This window comes from Canis aureus, chromosome 31 (assembly GCF_053574225.1).
Source record: "Canis aureus isolate CA01 chromosome 31, VMU_Caureus_v.1.0, whole genome shotgun sequence".
Taxonomy (NCBI): domain Eukaryota; kingdom Metazoa; phylum Chordata; class Mammalia; order Carnivora; family Canidae; genus Canis; species Canis aureus.
Window position 1 is genome coordinate 20,220,601 of NC_135641.1, and position 23,657 is coordinate 20,244,257.

At 38.7% G+C, this 23,657-nt stretch overlaps 2 long non-coding RNA genes across 8 annotated transcripts in view; one reads left to right on the plus strand and one right to left on the minus strand.

The window, feature by feature from the left end:
- LOC144302460 (uncharacterized) overlaps window positions 1-23,657 on the minus strand; it is a 61,837-nt gene that overhangs the window by 19,585 nt on the left and 18,595 nt on the right. For 2 of the 4 annotated variants that reach the window (XR_013369362.1, XR_013369360.1), the window contains one exon: window positions 20,917-20,975. This is a non-coding gene — a long non-coding RNA (uncharacterized LOC144302460). Of the gene's footprint in view, window positions 1-6,339; window positions 6,565-19,548; window positions 19,753-20,916; window positions 20,976-23,657 lie in introns of those variants that run through there. The other 2 variants (XR_013369361.1, XR_013369359.1) reach the window with 2 other exon arrangements.
- LOC144302461 (uncharacterized) lies at window positions 878-22,392 on the plus strand. 4 transcript variants are annotated; one of them, XR_013369365.1, is made up of 5 exons: window positions 912-982; window positions 18,622-18,733; window positions 19,481-19,636; window positions 20,909-21,036; window positions 21,602-22,392. It is a non-coding gene; the product is annotated as an uncharacterized LOC144302461 (long non-coding RNA). The 4 variants fall into 4 exon arrangements; XR_013369366.1 differs by having other exon boundaries at window positions 21,783-22,390; XR_013369363.1 differs by having other exon boundaries at window positions 913-982; window positions 21,892-22,388.

The following is a 23,657-nucleotide window of genomic DNA, read 5'->3' on the forward strand; positions in this document are numbered from 1 at the left end:
AGCCCAGGGAAAAAAATGATGAAACAGATAAGTAAATTACTTGATAATAGAGTTCAAAGTAATGATCATATAGATGCTCACCAATCTAGGATGAACAAAGTGAGAATTTCAACAAAGAGATAGAAAATATAAGAAAGAACCAAGCAAAAGTCACAAAGCTGAAGAAGAAGAAGAAAGAAGAAGAAGAAAGAAGAAGAAGAAGAAAGAAGAAGAAGAAGAAGAAGAAAGAAGAAGAAGAAGAAGAAGAAGAAGAAGAAGAAGAAGAAGAAGAAGAAGAAGAAGAAGAAGAAGAAGAAGAAAGAAGAAGAAGAAGGAGACTAGATGAAACAGGAGAAAGAAAGGAAGACAGGGCAGTGGATTTTGTTTCTAAACTAAGAAAAATGGTGGCCAGGGAAGAAACAAAAGATTCTTTTTTTTTAAGATTTTATTTATTTGTTCATGAGAGACAGAGAGAGAGAGAGAGAGAATGGCAGAGACACAGGCAGAGGGAGAAGCAGGCTTCATGCAGAGAGCCCGATGTGGGACTCAATCCAGGGACTCCAGGATCACCCCCTGAGCTGAAGACAGGCACTCAACCACTGAGCCACCCAGATGTCACAAAACAAAAGATTCTGGTTTATCAAAGCTCAACTTCTAATCTTGCTGTCACAACTTCGAAACTATTAAAAGCAGAACTGATGAAACAAAGTATGTCAGCAAAAACTTGAGATTTTTTAACAATGCTCTTGGAGCAAAGGAGACTCAGATGAGTAAAGCTCCCTAGAATATTCCAAGGAAAAACTCCTAAAAGTACAATCTCCTTTATAATGCCCTTGAACCTCTATTAAGTACAAGCAATGGCCTGAGCTTGGAATGTCCCAGGGTTCTGTGGAATGTTGGAGAATGAGCTGAAGCTCATGGGATTATGATACACCTTTGGATCCTTGTACAGAATATAGAGGAAATTCTCAAAAGAGGCAGCAGTTCTCTGGGCTCCCTGGGAGTAAGTATGCTTGGTACCAAGGGAGGTTGGCCTACTCCACCCACATTCCCTCAGGCTCTAAGAAGGTATATGTCGGGCCTGGGTGGTTCAGTCAGTTAAGTGTCTGACTCTTGGTTTCAACTCAGATCATGATCTCAGGGTCCTGAGATTGAGAATCGAGCTCTATGCTCAGCCTGGAGTCTACTTGTCCCTCTGCTCTTCTCCCGACTTTCTGTGTGTATCCAAAATAAATAAATAAAATCTTTTTAAAAAGGTACATAGAAAGCAACCTTATGTCCCTACATTGATCAGAGGGAGAAAGACTGAAAAATGGAGAAAAATAATGTCAAAGAAAAGTCAAAGTAAATTAAGAACTAGACTGAGCTTGACACTTGAAGCTTGAGTAATTTGAAAAGAAATTATATGACAACTTTGTAATAATACTACAGAAAAAGAATTTTCAAAAGTATCAGGTATCCCAGGGAGTAAAAGCCTGATGAAGAACTCAGAAAATATTATCAAAGTACAAGATACCCAAGACAGCTTTATCTACATAAGAACTTAAAAGAATATCTATTCAAAGGTGGAATGGTACAACGTAATTAAACACAGAGAAGTACTAGATGAACAGATTAAGAAGCAAATAACAACTTTGAAGCTCTAATAAATTAAAAACAATAAGCTTATGGCAAAATATATCAAATTAATGTAAAGAAGAAGGGCTTGGGATGTTACATATAAAGGAAATATATGTATATGTTATACTATATAAAATACGTATTTTTTAAATGTAAAAAGAAAAAGACAAGCTATTAAAGCAATTACAAAGAAACCGTTAGATGTGAAGGAGAGATAAAACCTTTGCCACATAATGATAATTGGTGCCCTTCTATCAGAGAACTTAACCAAAAGAACAGAAACAAGTCAGCAATATGTAGGAATACTAACATGAAAGAATGAAATATGAAGATCAAAAGGACATATCATATTCCAGGAAAAATTGACACAAAACCATCTACATAAAGACAAATCCTGATTAAGTTATTGAACTTTAAGGATAAAGAAAGAATCCTTATCACAGAAAAATTAAGTCACCTCTAAGAAGAAAAATACCAACCTATCCTCTGACATATATGCAACATCATCCAATGACTGAATTCAAAATTTTTCCCCTAAAAAGTAGAAGGGAAAAAATATCTGTGATCAAGAATATTATATCCATCATGTTGCCATTCAAAGAGAAAGGCAATAGATCAAATATATTTAAATTTTAAAGAACTTAGGAAATAAAATACTTATAATACTATGTGAAACCTAAATGAAGAAATCATTACATAAGATATGGTAAAGGGATTTATGGTGACATTTTAACCCATTTAAATATATACCAAAAACTATTCCTTGGGAAAAAGTTGGCTACAGAATAAAATGTATTCTGTACATTTTACAGAGCTCACTGAGAGAAAAACTACTAAAAAAAAATTAGTAAGAACATAAAAATGCTGAACAACACTATTACCTGCTTTGACCTAATGACATTTATGGAACAGCCCCAAATTTCAGAATATATACTCTTTTCAAGTACACATAGAATATTTACCAAATAATCTCTATATGCTGAAACATAACATAACTAAAATTAATAGCACAGGAAACAACAGGTGTTGTTGAGGATGTGGAGAAAAGGGAGCCCTCTTGCCCTGTTGGTGGGAATGCAAACTGGTGCAGTCACTCTGGAGAACAGTTTGGGCACTTGTTGCGATGAGCACTGGGTTTTGTATGTAAATGTTGAATTATTGAACTCTACTCCAGAAACCAATATTGCACTGCATGTTAACTAACAAAATTTAAATTTAAAAAAGTAAATTGAAGGATTAAAATATATATCTTACTACTATTGATTTCTAACTTCTTTTATGGTTAGAGGATATGCCCTGTAAAGTTTTAAACTTTTGAAATGTATTGAGACATGTTATGTTTCAGCATATAGAGATTATTTTGGTAAATATTCTATGTGTACTTGAAAAGAGTATATATTCTGAAATTTGTGGCTGTTCCATAAATGTCATTAGGTCAAAGCAGGTAATAGTGTTGTTCAGCATTTTTATGTTCTTACTAATTTTTTATACCTCAGCCTAACTTGGTTAAATCTGCAAAAAAAAACCTCAGCCTAACTTGGTTAAATCTGCAAAATCTTATTTCCAAATAAAGTCACATTCTTAGGTACTGGGGGTTAGAACTTCAACATTTCTTTGCAGGGAGGTGAGGGAGAAACAATTTAATCCATATAAGTGCAAACTGCAATGAAAAAATAAGTAAATGGTGGATGAAATAAAATTCTTCTTTGTAATAGAAAGCTAACTAATATAGAAGAAATGATAAAAATAGAAAATCATCAACAGATGCTAAAACTAATGGGCAAAATTTTGATGCCCTGGGATATTAAATAGTGTGAGAATATCTCTGATTACTTTACTCACAATTAAAAAGAGAGAAATTCCTTACAGAAGACAAATCTGGTGGATACCACTTTAATCATGTGATCAACATTATCATTACCAAAGTTGGGACAAACAGACAACTTGTGCCTCCTAATATAATGCACTGAGAAAGCACATAACCTCAGTGGTATTCTTAGCAGAAACACATAACCTGAAACAAATTATTAAAAAACATTAGACAGATCCAAATGGAGGGACATTCTACAATATAACTGGCCTAAACACAAAAATGTCAAAATCAAGAAAAACAAAACGCTGAAGAATTGCTTCAGATTAAAGGAGACTAAAGAGACATGATAGCCTAATAATGCATGATCCTAGATTAGATCCTATACTAGGAAAAAGATCTGTAAAAAAGAGTATTGGAATACCTGACAAAATTTGAATATGAACTGCGTGAGTAGATAATAGTGTTACATCCATGTTAAATTTCCTCCTTTTGAAAATAACACTGCGATTATTTAAGAAAATGTTCTTGTCTCCAGAAGTACATATTTAATTATGTATTAAATATAGTTTAGAAAAAATAATGTGAATGTGTGTAAATTATAAAAAGAATAAAAATGAGGCAAAGTATAAAAATTTGATACAGCGTATATAGGAATGTGTCTCACTGTTCTTACACTATTGGAATAAGTTTCAGATTATATTAAAATTAAAATCAGAACAAAAAAATGACTTTGAAGGAAAGAGAGGAAGGGACGATAAGAGTACCTAAGTACTATGAAGTACTTAAGCCTATGAAGGCTTCCTTCTTCATAGCAGGAACTCAGTAAGCACTGTAGAAAATGGAACCTTTCAGTTTTAAAATGTGATGCTTCAAATGTCTTCTTGGCTTTCAAAATCTTTAAGTTTAGGATTTTTAAGGGAGTAATATTTCTTGAGAAGAAAAACATTTGTCAAAAATTCAAAAATCCTGCGTCTCAATTTCTAGTAAATTAGAACAAAATTCAATATATTTTAATAGCTGATAGGATGATTTCACTCTTATAAAATTGTCTATCTTTCTATTTATCTATCTACCTACTTACCTACCTACCTACCTATCTGCTTATTCCCTATCAATTCATATGTCAATCTCTATTGATGTATATAGGGTTAACTGAAGTAACGTTCACCAGATTTTATACTAGGTTATTTATAAGTAATTTTTTTCTATCTTCATACTTTTTGTGCTACTAGAAATTTTGATAATAAACATGTATTATTTTTATAAAAAACAAAGCACATGCTCTAACATATATAATGGCATTTACATTACATTTACATTTTGATTCCCAAAACATAATGATATTAATTTTAATTTGATAAAATATTAACATGCTAAAGTCATTTCCAGTTCTATAAACAAACTAAAAAACCAACACAAAGTATCTGCTCCACATTTCAAAAGTAATGAGTTCAATCATGTTAAGGTTATAATTTTGTTAGTCTGTTAATTTTTTTCCTCTCAATGCAACTAGAAATTAAATCTTTGTCAGTCTTAACAATTAGTGTTCTTATCTTTTTTCTGAAATAAAGATGACATTAGATCAAAATCTTTTCATTTTTCTTCTTTTAAAAAATTCACAGTAATAGCCTAGTCGTGACAAGCATATGATAATATCATCTGCAGAGAAAAATAAAATTCCGTGACTCCACAACCATCCCTACCAACTACCCCATTGGGTATATGGTTAAATTAAAAGTCCTCTCACATTTATCCTGATGCTTCCTTTATTTGAATTTTCTCCCACAATCCCAGCTTCTCTCAGAACATTTTCTTCATTCCTATACCATATTCCTTGTTTGCCAGAAATGTCTTAAAGTCTCAAGATTCTCCTCCAAGACCTGGAGTCTTAAAGTTGAGAAATTAGACTGCAGAGGAATGATGTCATAGATTATATTTCTGCTTGTCAATATTTACTGCCCCTTCTGTAGAATTTACTTAGCCGCTGAGTTCAGGCATGCCCATGTGACCTGCTCTGGTTGACAAAATGGGGGAAGTGATATATGTCACTTCCAGGAAGAAAAGCCAGGGCATGCGTCTGCCACAATGACCAACAATGTTCAAGGTAGAAAAGATAATCAATTCAGTCTGGGTCCCTCAGTGAAGATGTGGAGTGTAGCTGAAGCCAGCTCAAAACAGACATGTGAGGTAAGCAAAAAACCATCCTTAGGAACCACTGAAATATGGAGATTGTTGTTGCCACAGTATAACCAAGCCCACACTGATTAATACACATGGGTATCACCCTTTAGAAGTTGTAGTTTCCTTCTACATCCAACTAGTATAGCCAATGCACTCTCACCAGACTCTAAGTTCCTTGGGATGAGGCACCTTATCATAATCAATCTATATCCCCGGAAAATTAGGATGAGTTCCAATACAGGAAGACCTGCTCTTCTGGTTATCCAGGAGAAGTCTGCCTACTAACCCAACAGATACAATGGATGTATGCAACCCCAGTTTTGCCTTCCATAAAATGAATATCACATGTCATCAGGAGCTCAGTACTACTAGACAAATCAAAGAGGTTAGAATGCTTATTTATTGGTTATAGTCTCTCTTCCTAACCACCAATTATTACTTTTATGTCCAATTCAAGAAACAATTGAATGTTTGCTATATACCAAGCCCTGTGTAAGACACTTAGACTAGAGAGAGAACTCTGAATCCTCTCCCAGAAGGACCTCCCAGGCTGGTGAGTGAGATAAATAAGTAAAATATGACTTGTCCCGACTAGGTCAGAGCCTTGAATGGCTCCCTTGCTTTCCATAGAGGCTGCAGATACCCTTTAATAAACAGGTGTATTATCATTAATAAGTAGCTGTATTTATAGTCCAGGACTGGGGACTAAGCAAAGCCTGCAAAAGTCACTCCTTCAAGAGAGTCACCTGGAGTGCTCAGTGAATCCAACAGTTTGGGCAGTTTTCTTACAGTCAACGGCCATGGTATTTCTATTCCCTCTGCAATTGCTCTCTCATTCATCCCCTCCACCTTGTCCCACTGATAACTGTCTTATTTCGTGACTTCATAATCTTGTATCTTCATCACCTTAGTCCTTTCATGGAAATTTACATTCCTGTTTTGATTCAGCTCCCAGGATTCTGTTTCTAGGGAAGAAGATCCATACCTGATTGTCTCTGTATCTGTGACAAAGCCTATGCCAGATCGTTATGTCCTGTAAACATTCCATAAACTCTTCTTAAATGAAATCTGAATCATTACATGATACATTCACCTTTGACAATCAATATTGATTATGGAGCTGATCAAAAGGAATGATTCAGTCTAATTTGAGTCATCTGGAAACTTTACAATGACCCCAAATATGAGAACTACCACATGTACTACCGGGCCATAAAATTCAGCAAGCAAAAATCATCCAAGCTGCCCCATGAGTCATAATTCAGTTCATCAGAAGGATTGTGTATTTTTCTTCTGTAGTTTCTAAATTTCATTCCTGGATACCAGATTACCAGTTCCCTTTTGAAGTAACTTCTAATGTCTTCTCACATGATACGCATTACACCACCACTGACCTACCCCACCCTATGACACTACCTTCTGAATCTTTCCTAGAGCCTGATGATGAAATACACCATGCACCCATATTTTATTTCTGCCATGTTCCAAGTCTGGTTTTCACTTCCTGATAATATTCACCGGTCTTTAGCTTTAATTGTTTAACACTGATTTGTGTCCCTTTAAAATCTCATGGGCAAATATAGTGCTTAATGATATAGAACATAGGATCCTCAAATCAAATTTAAAGATGTTTGATCAGAATTAAGACAATACTTATTCTTTTACTAATATTTTTATTTGTAAGAATAATACATGATGACATGAACATAAAATTTCATAAGTATATCAGGTAATAGTAAATGTCTATTTTCACTTCCCCTTTACCCAATCCTATACCTTCCCCAGAGATAACTACTGATAACAGTTTACTATATAGTCTCCCAAACACTATTCTATATGCTGATGTGTCATAACATATACCTATATATATATATATATATATAATATATATAGTTGTTTTATATAAATGTAGTAGAATTATAGATTATTAATTAATCCATTTAATGAGTTACATTGACCTTCCCCCTCCCCCAACTATTTGCCCTGTACTGTTATAGACACTGAGACATAACAACTAACATAAAAGTGTCCCTGGCTTCAAGGACCATACCATAGTTACATCTTAGTGGAGGAGGTTACACTCTGTTCAGTATACATACATACATACACATATTGTGTGTAAATGGTTTACCAAAATGAAATCATACTATTATCTTAAAGTGCTGTATATTAGAAGTCTGATGTGGACCTCATTGAGATAAGATCAAGATGTTGGCAAGACTGCTTTCCTTTCTAGAAGCATTAGGCATGAATTCATTTTTCTGCCTTTTCCAACTTCTAGAGCCTGGTTAATTCCTAGGACTGTAGCTCCCTACTACCACCTTCAACGCCAGCAAATGATAATGGATTTGGCAAACATTTCTTAAATATAACACAAAAGGACAAACTATAAATCAATAAAGTTGATTTCATCAAAATTTAAAACTTCTGCTCTTCAAAAAGATGCTATTATAAAAGGAGAAAAAGAGAAAGGAGGAGATGATTATGATAAGCAACAGACTAGAAAAAAATATTTGCAGAACATATTTCCTGCAGATGACTTGTACCTAGAATATATAAAGGGTTCTTACAAATTAATAATAAGAATGTAAATGACTGAATAAAACCATAGACCATCACCAAAGAAGATATATGGATGGCAAATTAGCATCTGGAAAGATGCTCAACATCATTAGTCATTAGAGAAAAGAAAATTAAAATGGCAATGAGATACCACTGCACAACCATTAAGATAATAAAAATTTGACAGACTGAGTATTAGAGAGGATGTAGTTCAACTCTCACTGGGGAATATAAAATGTTAACAAGCACTTTGGAAAACTATTCAACCATTTTTTTTTTATTCAACCATTTTTAAAAGCATAGAGACACATAATTCTAACAGCCAAGACATTTGAAAACAAATGTAAATATCCATGAACAATTTCCAGTGAATGGAAAATAAGGTGTGGTATATCCATTCAATGCAATACTACTCAGCAATAAATAGGCATATTGACACACACAGCAACATAAATGAACCTCAAAATAACAATGCTGAGTGGAAGAAGCCAGACAAAAAAAAAGAAAACTATTTGATTCCATTTAAATAAAAGCCTAGAAAATTGAATAGAGACATAAGCAGATCAGTAGTTGCTTGGGGACAGACAGTGCAGGGATGGGATGGGAGAGGTGTAAGGAATTATAGGAAAGTATAATTATAGGAAAGTCCAAATTATAGGAAAGTACAATTATACTTGTATAATTGTATACTTGTTCCTACAATTATAGGAAGTACAAATTATAGGAAAGTACTCTAGAAGTAATAGCAATGTTTATTAGCTTGGTTATGGTGATAGTTTTCACACACACAAAGACACACAGAAAGACATGTGAAGTTTGTTGTATGTCAATTATACTTCAATAAAACTATAAAAAAGAGGGTGGGGGAACTGTTCACTCATCAAATGAACAAAGCTAGGAATCCAGTAGTGAAGACAGTATAAACTTACGAACTTCACGCAATGTTAGTTGGAGCTTAAATTTCACAGTATCTATCAACTAAAATGCACAATCTAGGGCACCTGGCTGGCTAGAGCATGTAACTCTTAATCTTGGAGTTATAAGTTCAAGCCCCATGTTGGATGTAGAGATTATTTAAAAATAAAATCTCATCGAAAGATGAATGGATAAAGAAGCTGTGGTCTATATATACAATGGAATATTACTCAGCCGTTAGAAATGACAAATACCCACCATTGGCTTCAACGTGGACAGAACTGGAGGGTATTCTTTTTTTTTTATTTCATTTATTTATTCATGAGAGACACAGAGAGAGAGAGAGGCAGAGACACAGGCAGAGGGAGAAGCAGGCTCCACGCAGGGAGCCCGACGGGGGACTCCATCTGGGGTCTCCAGGATCACAAACTGGGCCGAAGGCAGGCGCCAAACTGCTGAGCCACCAGGGCTGCCCTGGAGGGTATTATTCTGAGTGAAGTAAGTCAATCGGAGAAGGACAAACATTATATGGTTTCATTCATATGGGGAATATAAGAAATAGTGAAAGGGAAAAAAAAATAAAGAAATAGTGAAAGGGATTATAGGGGAAAGGAGAGAAAATGAGTGGGAAGTAGCAGAGAGGGAAACAGAACATGAGAGACTCCTAACTCTGGGAAACGAACAAAGGATAGTGGAAGGGGAGGTGGGCGGGGGGGCTGGGGTGACTGGGTGATGGGCACTGAAGGGGGCACTTGATGGGATGAGCACTGTTATGCTATATGTTGGCAAATCGAACTTCAATAAAAAGATATACAAAAAAATAAAAATAAAATCTTAAAAAATGCATAATCTCTTTTTTAAAAGATTTTATTTATTTACTTATTTGAGAGAGGCAGGGGAGAGTGGGGGGAGGGGAGAATCAGACTCCCCGCTGAGCAGGGATTCTGAGTGAGGCTTGATCCCAGGTCCCTGAAATCATGACCTGAACCAAAAGCAGATGCTTAACTAACTGAGCTACTAGGCACCTTGCATAATCTCTCTAACCAGTAATTTCACTTTAAAAACTGAACCTTATAGAAATATTTGCTTGTGGATACATATATAAACATTGTTTATAATCACATAATAAATTCATATTAAATGTCCATTAATAGAGGAATGGTTAAATTATCAATATTATGGAATATAATTCCTTTTAAAAACAAATATTGTGGGATGCTTGGGTGGCTCAGCAGTTGAGCATTTGCCTTCTGCTCAGGGTGTGATCCCAGAGTTCCAGGATGGAGTCCCACACCTGGCTTCCTGTGTGGAGCCTGCTTCTCCCTCTGCCTGTGGCTCTGTCTCTCTCTTTCTGTGTGTCTCTCATGAATAAATAAAATCTTTTAAAAAACAAATATTGTTTTATTTTACTGTATACCTTTTTTATATTTATATAGTAAATATATAAATGTATTTATATTAGAGGGAGAGAGCATGCACTCAAGTGAGGAAAGAGGCAGAAGGCAAGAGAAAGAGAGAATCTCAAGCAGACTCCATGCTTAGTGGGGAGTCTGACATAGGGCGCAACCCCACGACTCTGGGATCATGACCTGAGCTGAAACCAAGAGTTTCAATCAGTTGAGCACCCAGATGCCCCTATAAACATCTTTTTAAATTTTTGTTGTTACAGGCATTGCATAACATAGTTGGTTTTGTCCCCAAGTTAGATTTGTATAACAGGTGATATATATACGTGGGATTGAATTTTATTTATTTGACAGATGTAAGTCACTCAGAGGAGCTTATTTTGATTTATTGGGTACATAATAATATGCCTTTCAAAAGAAAAACATGTTCATATATATTTGCTTGACAGGTTGAAGTGCTGCAGAACTAGCACTTTGTTCTTTCAGAGAGATATATTTTAGATATTATTAGATTTTTTAGAGAGATATATATATAATTTTCTGAATGTGTTTCTGGCCTAATCATCTAGGTAAATCCAAAAAAGTTATTCTAGGTCCTCAAATAACTATTACTCATTTTATAAGTTTTCATTAAAGTAAAATATAAACATCACCTATACTTCCATACTTCATCTATAAACTAGTAATTGGAGTACAGATATATGGAAATTATTTACACTCAGGTACTCACATCTACTCTCAAAGAGCCAAACAATAGATAGGACATCAGAGTGGAATTTCCTTTTTGATTTTAAGGCTTCTATTACCCTTCTTTTCCCATATCAGTGCTTTACACTGCGTCTCAAGCAAGGACTCTTGTAAATTTGTTTTCCTTGGTTTATATTACCACCAGATTTTGCATTTTTATGGGCCTTAAGGTATTCAGTTATGAGGACATTATTCCCCAGGAAGGGTCAAGGGGACTCGAAATGAAATGCCTCAGGGAAGTGGTGGTGAATATCTGTAGAATATGACTGCAAGGGAACATGCCCCTTGAGAAGGAAAGGCAATCTGCCTTCTTCAGGCTCTGCTGGGATTTAGCTTCAAACTGCTTCCTCTGATGCCTTGCTTCTCCGGACTGTGGGAAGCAGCTGGCCCTGGAGAATATGAAGCAAGACCTAGTGGTTTAGGCCAGCATCAGGGAGAAAGTAAGGCCTTGACAAGCCAAAGTCATCCATGCAGTGATTCAAGCAGATGTCCAGAGTCTCAGAAGCTTGAAGCAAAGATGAAAAGCCAGAAGATTCCAATGAGAAATGGGAGGGCAATGCTCTTGTAACTCAGCTTTGTGGATTCAAGAGTGAGACCTCATAATTCTCTTAGCCACACACAGCAAGACAGGGCAGAGCAAAAGCTGAGAAAACCAGCTCCAAAGGTATTGGTAGATGAAGATCAGGGACATGAGTGTTAACAGGTGCAAGATGAGACTCTTCTCCAGTCTAGCCAGGGATGCTGGACTTTATCCATTCAACAAATATTTACTGAGCACCTTTTACATGCCAGGCATTATTCTAGGAACAGGGGATTCAGTTGTCAACCAAACAAAAGGCTCTGCCTTCATTGAGCCTATCCTCAAGAAGTAAGCGATCCAAAAATATTTTTTTAGGAAGTCAAGGAGTGATATATGCTAGAGAGGGAATGATACAGGATGATTTGACTGAGAGTGACTTCAGATGAAGTCCAGGAAAGGTCTTTCTGAAACGGTACTTGAGCTGCCACCTGAAGTGTGAGGCAGACACAATCATGCAAAGATATGAGGAAGAGTATAATAGGCAGAGGGAGCAATAAACGCAAGGGCTCTGCTGTGGGAATTCCAAGGAATAGAGGAAAGTGTGAAATGATATCAGAAGGTGAGAAGGGGTTAGATCATGTGAGCCAGTGGGCCATATGAAGTTAGATATCATTTTAAGCACAGTCAACACCATAGGAGTTTTTAAACTGGGAAATGATACAATCTTGAATTTTGTTATTGAAAGGGCATTCCTCTTGCTCTATTAAGAATAGACCAGGGGGCTGGAGCAGAAGCAGGGAGGATTAGTTAGGAAGGTATGGCCATAGTTTGTAGCTTAAAGCTAGAGGAAAGCTATCATGCTGGAAATATGTCTTGAATACAGGAAGCTCCAGGACTCACTGATGGATTGGATGTGGAGGTAAGGAAAAGAGAATAGCCAAGGATGATTCCTAAGTTTTTAGCCTTGGCAACTGGATGCAGCTATTTAACTTAGAGGAGGGAAAGAGCAAGCCAGGCTTCAGGAAAGAAATCCCAAATTTTAAGCCCTGGTAAGTCAAAGATGCCTTATTATACACAAAATTGCTGATTAGGCATTTGGCTATGAGTCTAGAGCTTAGGAAAAAAAGGTCAAGACTAGGAAATACTACATGGAGAGATATCAGCATGTCCAGGTGGGTTTTGGAACCATGGAGCCAAGTAGGAGGGGCACCTAAGCAGAGGAGAGAAGGAAAGAAAGAGCAGGAAAAGAAATAAGGCTGGCCCAGCACTGGTCTCAGTCTCCCCAACTCTTAGAGGCTAGGAAGAGAGGGCAAAGAAACAGCTAGTGAGAGAGGAGAAAAATGAAGTGATTTTGGTGTGAAGGAAGCTAAAAAGTGACTATAGCAGGGATCCACAAGAGCCATCTGGGCAGAATGTGTCTTGGCCCTGTGTCTTGGGCCAATGCAAGAGCCTCCCTGAAGGGAGACCACACAACTGAATTTCCTGAATGTAGTTGATGAGACAGATGTATGAAGCCCAGGACGTGCCCTTAGAGAAGCAGTTCCTGGATCTCTGGCAGCCAAGAAGTTAGTGAAAAACAAAAACCCAGAGGTCTGCATCAAAACATCTAGATAATTCAGTTCTGACCAATAGAACTTTAATAGAATTGCTGCATGAGCAAGTTGGGGAGGATTGCTTACATGCATTCAGCTTTTGTGGCATCAGCTTAGGGACTGGGCTGGGTTTGAGCCCACATTTCCCCATTAGTGGTAGAGACTGGGGGGCGGAGGTATCAATGACAGCTAATCTGATTGACAAAAATTAGGGAAAACAGCAATAGGAGAAATGAGATAGGGGATGACAGAGGGGAGTCAGAAGGTCCACACCCTAACCAAGAGAAACCAAGGGTTTTACACGATGTAAAGAGGATAGACAGGTGGGCAAGCACCAGGTAGTGCTCAGGCATAAAGGCCAGTCTGATACTGGTCTCCACCCAGTTGTCGTTACTTAGAGTACTAGGCTAGCCCAAGAAGGGAAAGGCAGCCCGCAGTTATAGCCGGGAAGGAAGATACTACAGTGGCAGAGGTAAAATACATAGCATGGTGCCGGCCACAAGGCAGGGCTGCAGTTCACAACAGCACATTCATTATCGTTGTTTTAACCAGAGCAAGGTCCCACTCTATAATGGGGTAACCACAGATCTTCACACTGACTGGTTTCCACATTCAAAGCCTACAAGGGAATGGCCTGCCTGGGACTTTGACCCCCAAATTACTGTCTGTAGAGAAAAACCTTTGAAATGGTATTGCAAACTGAAATTTTCAAATTTCACATTTCTGCTGGGTTTTTGTGTGCTAAGAATTCAACTAGAGGATGTCCATGCTCTCTTCAAAAGTCAGGATGCTCTTCCTCTGTGTATACCTTCAACTCTGAGTCCAGCACCTAACAACGTTGCTAGGAAAGAAGATTAAATCAAAAAGCGAAGGTGAGCCTTGGGGATTATCCATGGATTGCATTCACGCAGGCTCTATTTCCTCCCATTAATATCAGGGAGAGACGCCTGCTCAATATGTTGTGTTTATGTTATAAAAGCCCTCTAATGGGCCAAGGAAAGAAACCCAGAACTTGGCTGCTGTGGAATTTAATACACTTTTTTGTTCCCTTAGCGTGAACCCCAGCTGCACACTAAAAGAATTTTATTACTTTTGAAAGAATATTTGTTTTAAAAGAATACTTAACCAGAGTCTATGTTAAAAGAATACCTAACCAGAGTGAGCCACTGAGTTTTTCTTTGCCCGGCCTCAAAAGTCCTTCCCTCCCCTCTCAAAGACTCACCTTCTCCGTTTAATACAGACGATGTAGATGTCTAACCAAAAGCAGATTTCTAAGTTCCTCCAAGGACTAGCAAAGCCTAGTTAATTTTGAGAATCTTTTGGGAAACAAACTTCTCTGTGACAGAACTTTCAGCCTGACATGTTGCCCAGGATTTCAGCCTGACACATCGCTCAAGGCTTGAACTTGCTGCAGACTTGTCCTCTCTCCTCTCCTTGCGGCTATCAAAACTCCAAGGTCATTTAGTTCAATGCATTAACCCATTGGCCAAGCTGAGCCAAGCGAGCCAATGGCAAAACCCAGGTGAGCTGCATGTTAGGAGGTAGATGCTGATGGAGTCAAAGACCACGCATCTGAATGACTATATTTGTCCAGAAAGATCTCTGTGGCTGCCTCACTTGCCAGAGAGAAGTGCAAAGGATATGGAAAGAACCAAGGGGCATGTGCCATGGATAGCTATACTACACCTACCTAGCAAATGCACATTATCTTGGTAAGGGGGCAATTTCAGAAAGTTTCAAAGCTAGCATTTAGCCTTTTTTCTAAATCCTGCCGATGGTGAACAGGGTTGCAGGAAATCCTAAAACAGCCACTGTTTCCTTTATATTGGCATTAACAGGCAACATGAAGGGTTTAAGAAAAACTTTGTTGGAAAATTTCCACTTTGAACAGCAAGGGATTAGGTGTCTATTCCAATTTCGCTCTCCCTCCCTCCCTTTCTGAGAGGGGAGTTCACTCTTAAGTTGAAAAGCAAACAGCCACAAAAGCATTTCTAGGTACAAAGCCACTGGGTATGTTCCGGCCTTTAGGTAGTCTCACAGGTTTCTGACCACAGCCGGCTTTATGTTCCGAGCATCAATCCACACTCAGAATTGTTACCATACACCTGTGTGTCATTCGGAGGTTCACCTAGCTCAAGCAAATTATATTTTAAAACTACACTGATAAAAAAAAAAAAAAAAAAGTTCAGGGAAAGGGATTTCCTAGCTCTCAAATAAAAATGTGCAGTGGAGCGCTTACTAAGTAAACAGAAAACATGGGCAGCTGAGAAATCAATTTAGCTGAACAAACAATGTTCCATGTAATGAACTACTAATTATCCTTTTATGCCATGTCAGTCTGAGTGATTACAGAGCTGTGCAGTTTAATTTGACGTTTGAGCATTGCCTTGCTCCATTAGCTTCATATAAAGCTACAACACATTCAAAAAAGGGAGGGGGGCTCTGTATTTATCTGGAACTAAGTAAGCACCTGTATTAATAATAAGGAGAGCATCTCAGAATCTTTTTAAAACTATGTTCTTAGCATGAAGATAAATAAAGCAATGAGAACCTAAGGGAGTGAGATCAAATCTGATGCCTTCTGGTCAGTGGGTGAAACACCTTGCAGCAGTGACGTGTGCCGGGTTCTTCACAGTGACTCTAGCTACAGAAAACACCACCACCTTCATGCTGACACCTACCTGGCTCTCCAGCTCACACACACACACACACACACACACACTGATCTGCTGTAGGATTGCATCACTGGACCAGCGTGGGGCCACAGAGTGGGGGGTGGAATGAGGGAGGCTCAATTTCAAACCAGACTCATTAAATAGTATGAACCCTAAAAAATTAAAAAAATAACCCTGTGTTGTAGTGAGACTCTGGTTGAGGGGGAACATACATTAGAACCCTCCACTTCACCTGCTCTTCACATTGTATCCCATAGTGAGTGACATGGCTGAGGGAGGAAATGGTGAGCTGGAAATTTTTTTAAGCCCATCCAATTCAACAAATTCATGTTGAGCTCCTGCCATGCACCTGTGCTAAGTGTTGTGGTAGATGGAGACAGAAATAAAGATACAGTGCTTATCCTTCAAGGACTGGGCAGCCATCTTCTGTTTCTTCAATTTGCTGAGCAAGAAGAACTGGCCCTGGCAAGACAGTGGTTCTCAGTCCAGGGAATCACCTGGAAACCTTAAAAAAAATAGCATCTGGATCCCATCCCAAGAGATTTCTAATTTGATTGGTCTTTGATGCAATGGAAGAGTTATGATATTTAAAGCTCCTCAGGTGACTCTAATGAGAAGCCACTGTTCAACCTACTGCTGTGTTGACTACGTTTAATCTTCAAATTATGCCATTTACTCAGTCCACAAATACTTACTGAGTACTTGGAGGTACTCACATAGTGGGTGAAAGAGATGCACTAGTGATACAATGATCTCCAAGAGAGGGAACAATCACCCCCTTTTCAGAAAACATTACAGCTAGGATTGAAGAGCACCTTGCAAAGAAGGATCTCAATTAGTGCCCACAGTGACCCTGAGGTGAGGCATCCCTGTCCTATTTCACAGATGGGAAAATGAGGCCTAAGATTAAGTGGTTCACTCAAAATATTTAGAAAGTGACAAACTGTGAGTTAAGAGAATCATAGAATTTTAGAGACAGATGAGCTCTCAGTAGTGACCTACTTCAAACCCTTCATTTTTCTGTGAGTGCCCTGAGTTCCAGAGAAATTAAATGACTTGACTAGCCAATGGTCAAATGGCTTTTAAAACCTTAAGACTAGGAATCCCTGGGTGGTGCAGTGGTTTGGCGCCTGCCTTTGGCCCAGGGCGTGATCCTGGAGACCCGGGATCGAATCCCACGTCGGGCTCCCGGTGCATGGAGCCTGCTTCTCCCTCTGCCTGTGTCTCTGCCTCTTTCTCTCTCTCTGTGTGACTATCTTAAAAAAAAAAAAAAAAAAAAAAACTTAGAACCTGCTTCCTGATTCCCAGTCCAGTATCTTTATCTGTGTGATAGATTAGCACCTCCAAATAGTCAGCTCTAATCACTAGATAGCTAAAAGCAGGAAAGCAGGATATGAATGAAGTAGGGAATAGGGTTCCACAACTCACTTGTTTTAGCCTCATGTCAGACTGATGATTTCAGGCACAAAACCACTCCATAGCACACAGTTTTCAAGCTAGTTGAGAAAAAAGTCAGTAGAATAATACAGCCAATTAGATCTATGAGAAAAATACTCTGCCAAGATTTTAAACCCCAAATCCTAGTGGCATAGCTGGGGCCTCCACCTTTTCCATGGCTGTGTCGAGGGTACTTAGGCAAATATGTTCTTTACTGCTAAGTCTGCAGTTCTCAGTGCTGGCTGCACACTAGAATCACCTGCTATGCTGTTGAAAAATTACCCATGTCTGAGTCACATTTTCAAAAATTCAGATTTCATTGGTCTGGGGTGAATTCTGGGCATCTTTTTTTTTTTTTTTTTTTTTTAAGAATTTGTTTATTTAAGAGAGAGAGAAGGGGGAGGAGCAGAGGCAGAGAGACAAGCAAACTCCACGCTGAACCTGGTGCCTGACACAACCCTGGTACCATGACCTGGGCCAAAAATCAAGAATCAGCCGCCCAACTGACTGAACCACCCAGGCACCCCTGAGCATCAGTATTTTTAAAAGCTCCCAAGTGACTCTGATGTGTTGTGGGGTTACACCACTGACTCCAGGAATAGCTCTCAAATATAGTGGACTACCCACAGTCCTCTGGTGCTCTTCCTCACCCTGAGCAGATGAGAGTGAGGGGAGGTACAGTATCCTTCTCCATGCCTTCTCTCCCCTGATATCCATCAGTTTTCCTCTCAGGCCTCCCAACACAAATCGATTTCTCCCAAACAAGAGAATTTCAGGCCTCATCTTAAAACACAGCCTTTTTTTTTTTTTTTTTTTTTTACATCATACAAAATACTCCTATTCCTATTCCTCAAAACTGTAAGGTATGAAAACGAGGAAGGACTGAGAAACTGTCCCAGACCAGAGGAGATTATGGAAACATGACAAATAAATGGAATATAGTACCCCGATTAGATCCTGGAGCAGATAAAAAGACATGAATGGAAAAACTGGCGAAATCCAAACAAAGTCTAGAGTTAATAGTAGTGGATCAGTATTGGTGTCTTATTTTTGACAAAGGGAACATGATACTGTAAGATCATAACATTAGGGAAGGTTGAGACTGCTTGAGGGATTTTTTTTTAAAGATGTATTTATTTATTTATTTATTTATTTATTTATTTATTCATGATAGACATAGAGAGAGAGAGAGGCAGAGAAACAGGCAGAGGGAGAAGCAGACTTCATGCCGGGAGCCCGACGTGGGACTCGATCCCAGGACTCCAGGATCGCGCCCTGGGCCAAAGGCAGGTGCCAAACCGCTGAGCCACCCAGGGATCCCAGCTTGAGGGATTTTAAGGGAACTCTCTGTACTATCTCTGGAATTTCACTGTAAATCTAAAACTGTGTCAAAATTTAAAGTTTATTAACATAAAAAGAGGGCTTTTTAGGTGCCCTGAGAGTTCAAGAGATTGCTTACCTCATGTAGTTTTAATGATGATACCACTGACCCTCCCCTCTCAAAGTTTTATTTCTTTTCAGCAAATTACCTGTACCTAAAGATTTTGTCCTTAACTATGTCATCCTTAAATATTTCCATAGATCTAGGATGCAGCCTTGAGTTTTCTGCAGACATTGGAAGTTATCACTAACAATTCTGTCAGTGTTGTATATTAATCATATGGAAAAGACAGAGAATTATGGTGTTAGAACACAACAAATCTCAGCTCTAACGAATATAGCCTGGCTGCCATGTTCTGAGACATGGAGCCACAGGGTTGAGCCAGCATAACAAAGTGTTCCCACTGTGTTGGCAGCACCATTTTTATTGTCATGTTCTTACCACACTCACATGCATATTTTATGATCTTACCGAATGCAATGTGTTCTCTACATAGTACATATGTAGTCTCCAAACACATTAAAAACAGCTGCTGCCCAAATCCCTGTCTGTTTTCCCAGCCTATATGCCAAATTCCCAGGCTTGTCTTCCAAGACTGTTCCACTTAAGGAAAAAATGAATGAACCATTAGCAAGTGGTATTTTGCTACCAGATCTCCAAGATGAGTACTCATTGAAGCTGAAAGAAGGCTAACTTTTACTTAGAGGAAAGGAAAGCTACCTTCACTTACACTGAATCCAAGAAAGGCAAGATGGCGGAAGAGTAGGGGTCCTCACTTCTACTGAGTCCAAAGGCAAACCAGCTCATGGTGAGTGCAGTAGTTTTGTTTTTAAAACTATAAACCCGCTGATCTGAGGCCCACTAGAATCATACTGCCTTCATTCCCATTCAAAGAATGTTCTGGAGGCCTCCTAAACAGTGCCTCTGGGAAGTGAAACAAAAAAAGGAAGTTAGGAAGTAAAATTGCTGAAGTGAGGCATTAAAAAGAGGAAGTTTTATCCACGTGGATCTGTTCTTCTCTCCCCAAACCAGTGTAGGATACCTCAGCTTTGACCACCCTGCTAGGTAATGTTTTAAATCAGTCCTCTCCATCCGGACTGCTTCTTGACATTCCATGTGGCCAGGACAGGATTTCTGTTACATTGTGTTCCAATTTGAACCTAGAGGCTGGGTGGTTCTGTATTTGGCCCATGCTCAAACTCGTCTTAATACTCAGCTTCCCACATCCTTGTGTTGCTTCTGTGCCTATCTAATTCTCCACTAAATTATAAACCCCCGTGGAGGAGAGAAGTGGTCTTATTCATTTTGTGTGCCCTTTGCTATGCCTACTACAATGCCTATCAAAGAGCAAGTGTCTAACAAATGTTGCTGAACTATGTTTTGTAGATCTTTAAGTGGCAAGGCTTCCTACAGAGCCGGTTTATGACTACAGTCAGGGTCCCTCTGGTCGCACCAGTACAGGGGTTTGGAGCCTCTCAATTAGAACTCAGCTGGAGGAGCTATGTTTCTCTTGCCCACCCTGGACAGAATAAGGGTTGATCCACTAGAGCTTGAGGCATTGCTAGAAACACCTCAGAATCATGTACCATGGTCACAAATTTTTCCTTATCTTTAAGCCAAAGGGAAGTTATGGTTGTGGATGTACTCCATCGTATGGAATCCATTTGCTGAAAAGTAATGGCTCCAGTATGTCTCATAAAGGAGACACACCATCCAAGGGCATGTCCTGAAGGCAAAGAGAAGACAAGCTCTTTGGGCAGGATGATATATGGGTGACTTGTGAGTAGGAGACAGGGATGGCACTGCCCATCACCAAATGTCTTACAGACAGCAAAGCACAGCAAAATCAGAAGGAAATTGGACAGACAGCTTCCAACCCGAGTCCAGAGGAGCAGATAGTTAAGAAAGACCTCTCTATTCATTCCACCCAACGCTGGCCCCAGCATGTTCCCGTTCTAGATCCTAGGGCTTTCACAAAAGCCATGCCCACGTGGTCCTTTCCCACAGAGCCACCCATTCACTCAATTTGTTTTCTTCCATACTTCTTTTGCTTTTAAAATATTTTGTTTCCTCCCACCAGGGCTTTACCTTGGGCTAAGCATTCAGGTGGCTTGTCGATCAACAATATGCATTTATATTCCTGGATCCTGAAGGTGGAAAAGTAGAGAGAGTAGAGAACCTTTAGTAACCACCTGGTCTCAAGAGAAGGTATTTATGAATGAATTGTACCATTCATACTGCCATGGTAAACCCCTTGCTACTAGATGTCTTTTATGTCACTAAACTAAAGTGGTATCGGATTCCTCCTTTTCCTTAAATCCCATAGCTTTCCCATTTGCAAGAACTCCCCTTGTGTTTTCTGTGTATATGTCTATCTTACTCAATTGATAAGGTTCTATGAGAGAAGACCCATGTCCCTAATGTGGGACATGTGCTGGGTCCCACAAAAGGGACAAGGGAGAGAAGAAAAAGTACCAAAGACACTTTGTGCTTTTATTCCAGGTTCATAACTTTGTAGATTTTTCATAAATCCTATTTACGATGTCTGTAAAATCATCTTGGCTATTCTGGCAACCAAAAATCTGAGTCATTTTACTCACTTTCATGTCTTAAGTTAAAATCCTTCTATTTTGGGCAGGGGGTGGGGGTGACTGGGTGACGGGCACTGAGGTGGGCACTTGACGAGATGAGCACTGGGTGTTATTCTGTACGTTGGCAAATTGAACACCAATAAAAAATACATTTATTAAAAAAAATCCTTCTGTTTTTACAGGTGCAGACATGCATGTGTAATCTTCAGCCAAACTGGACAATTACCTTCTCTTCTAATTTGGCCCATCCTTTCTGGTCTTGTATTAATCAGATTTTTGCTGAGATTGTGCTGCATAGCAAACCACCCCCTAACCCCGAATCTCAGGGATTTATAATAACTGGCATTTATTTTGCACTGACAGGTTTGCATGTCTGCTGAAGTTTTCATGATGTCAGCTGGGCTCATCTGGGCCAGGCTGGAGTCACGCCAGGCCACTTTCAAGTTGGCTTTCATGTGCACTGTCATTCCAGGCCCCAGGCTAAAGAAGCAATCTGAGACATGCTCTTTCCAGATAGAAGCCTGGACTCACAAATAGCATGATGACACTTCCATCCATATTCCATTGGCTCAAGAAAGTCACAAGGCCAAGCCCAAAGTCACCGAGGATAGGGGAGTATGCTCCATGCAAGAAAGCGGTCTGGGGAATAAAATGAATACCTGCTGTTCAGTGACCTAATCTATCACAAGCCTCTACAGTTTTATTTTTACTATCTCATTTGGCTGAAATGCCTTTACTATCCACAAAGCTATTTTAATCTGGCCCAACCTTCAAGTCCCAGTTCAAATGTCACCCCTTCCATCACACTCCTCCTGGTGTCACTGGGCAGATTTTTTTCCAAACACGGAACTCTGTATCCTCCAATAGCATTTATTACACAGAGCATCACATTGCAGTCATTTGTCTGTATGTGACATCTCCTATAAACTCCTGAGCACTTTAAAAAAAAGCGACTATGAAAAAATCATTTTTTCATTACCAACATCATCCAATGCCTGTGGCATGCTAGATGCTTAGTATATGCTGCATAAAGAAATGAAAAAAAAAAAAAGAAATGAAAACATATGCATCTGTGTGTACATGTGATTATGTATGTGTAGCTGCATAAAAAGGAAAATACAACATAATGATTAAGGGTTTCAAGCTCTGGCATCAGACAGGCTTCGGTTCAAATCCTGTCTCTCTCTCCTTGGCTATGTACCCTGTGGAAAGGGCTTAACCTCCCCTGTGCCTCAGTTTCCTCAAATATAAAATGGAGATTGTAATAATCCAAGTAGAGAGTTGAGTACCAGATAAGCACTGAGTAAGGGCTGCTATTTTATTATTGCTGGATACACAACAGTAAAACATTATTTCTATTATATACAATGTGATGAAAATATTTTTAAAATAAGTACATAATGACAGGGACTAAAGGGGAACATATGTTAGGGTAGTAGGATTGTAAGTAAAACATCCTCCTTTTTTAATTTCCTTCATGGATAATATGGTTTTGTTTATGCAATTAAAAAATTAAACATTTATTTTCCTTGGTGTTCAGCCAACTCTGGGGTGGTGACACCCATATGGACCTACCGCTCCATAGAAATGACTTTTTGAGCAGATGCTAAATGCCAGAACCATTATAATTTTTTTTTCCAAATTCTCACAACAACCCTACAGGGTAAGCAATACTACACCCACTTTGTTGATGAGAAAGGTAAGCTCCCAAGAGGTTAAATTATTTGAGCTCTGCAGTTAATAAGTAGGAAATATATGGGAACTCAGACTTCCTTCTCCTCTCCACATTACTGTTCAGTCACTATTTCACAGATAATTTGTAGTGTGGAAAATAAACCTGAGTCACCCAGACAGGTCTTGGTTTCTAATACCATCCTCCAATAAAAGAAACCAGGGCTTCTGGGAGAAATGCTGAGGCTAGGACCAAAACAGAAAATAGGCAAGATGATCCTGGAGCACTTTGTAATGTCAGAAAGTAATGAAGTACTCCAAAAAAAATTACAAAATGAAAATACACACATGCACAGTGATGTGGTATGTGTAAGGGGCACAAGTGTCAACCAAAAGAGTTTCCTATGGCCAAAGCTAGAACAATTTGAGCAGTAAAATAAAGTGGTAATGGATTAGAACCCAAAGAATAAAATAAATATTCATGAGTTCATACTGATATTAAAAAAACAACTAAATAAAGAAATAAATAAGAGAGAATAGACAAATTTCCCATGCAGAAGACTATCA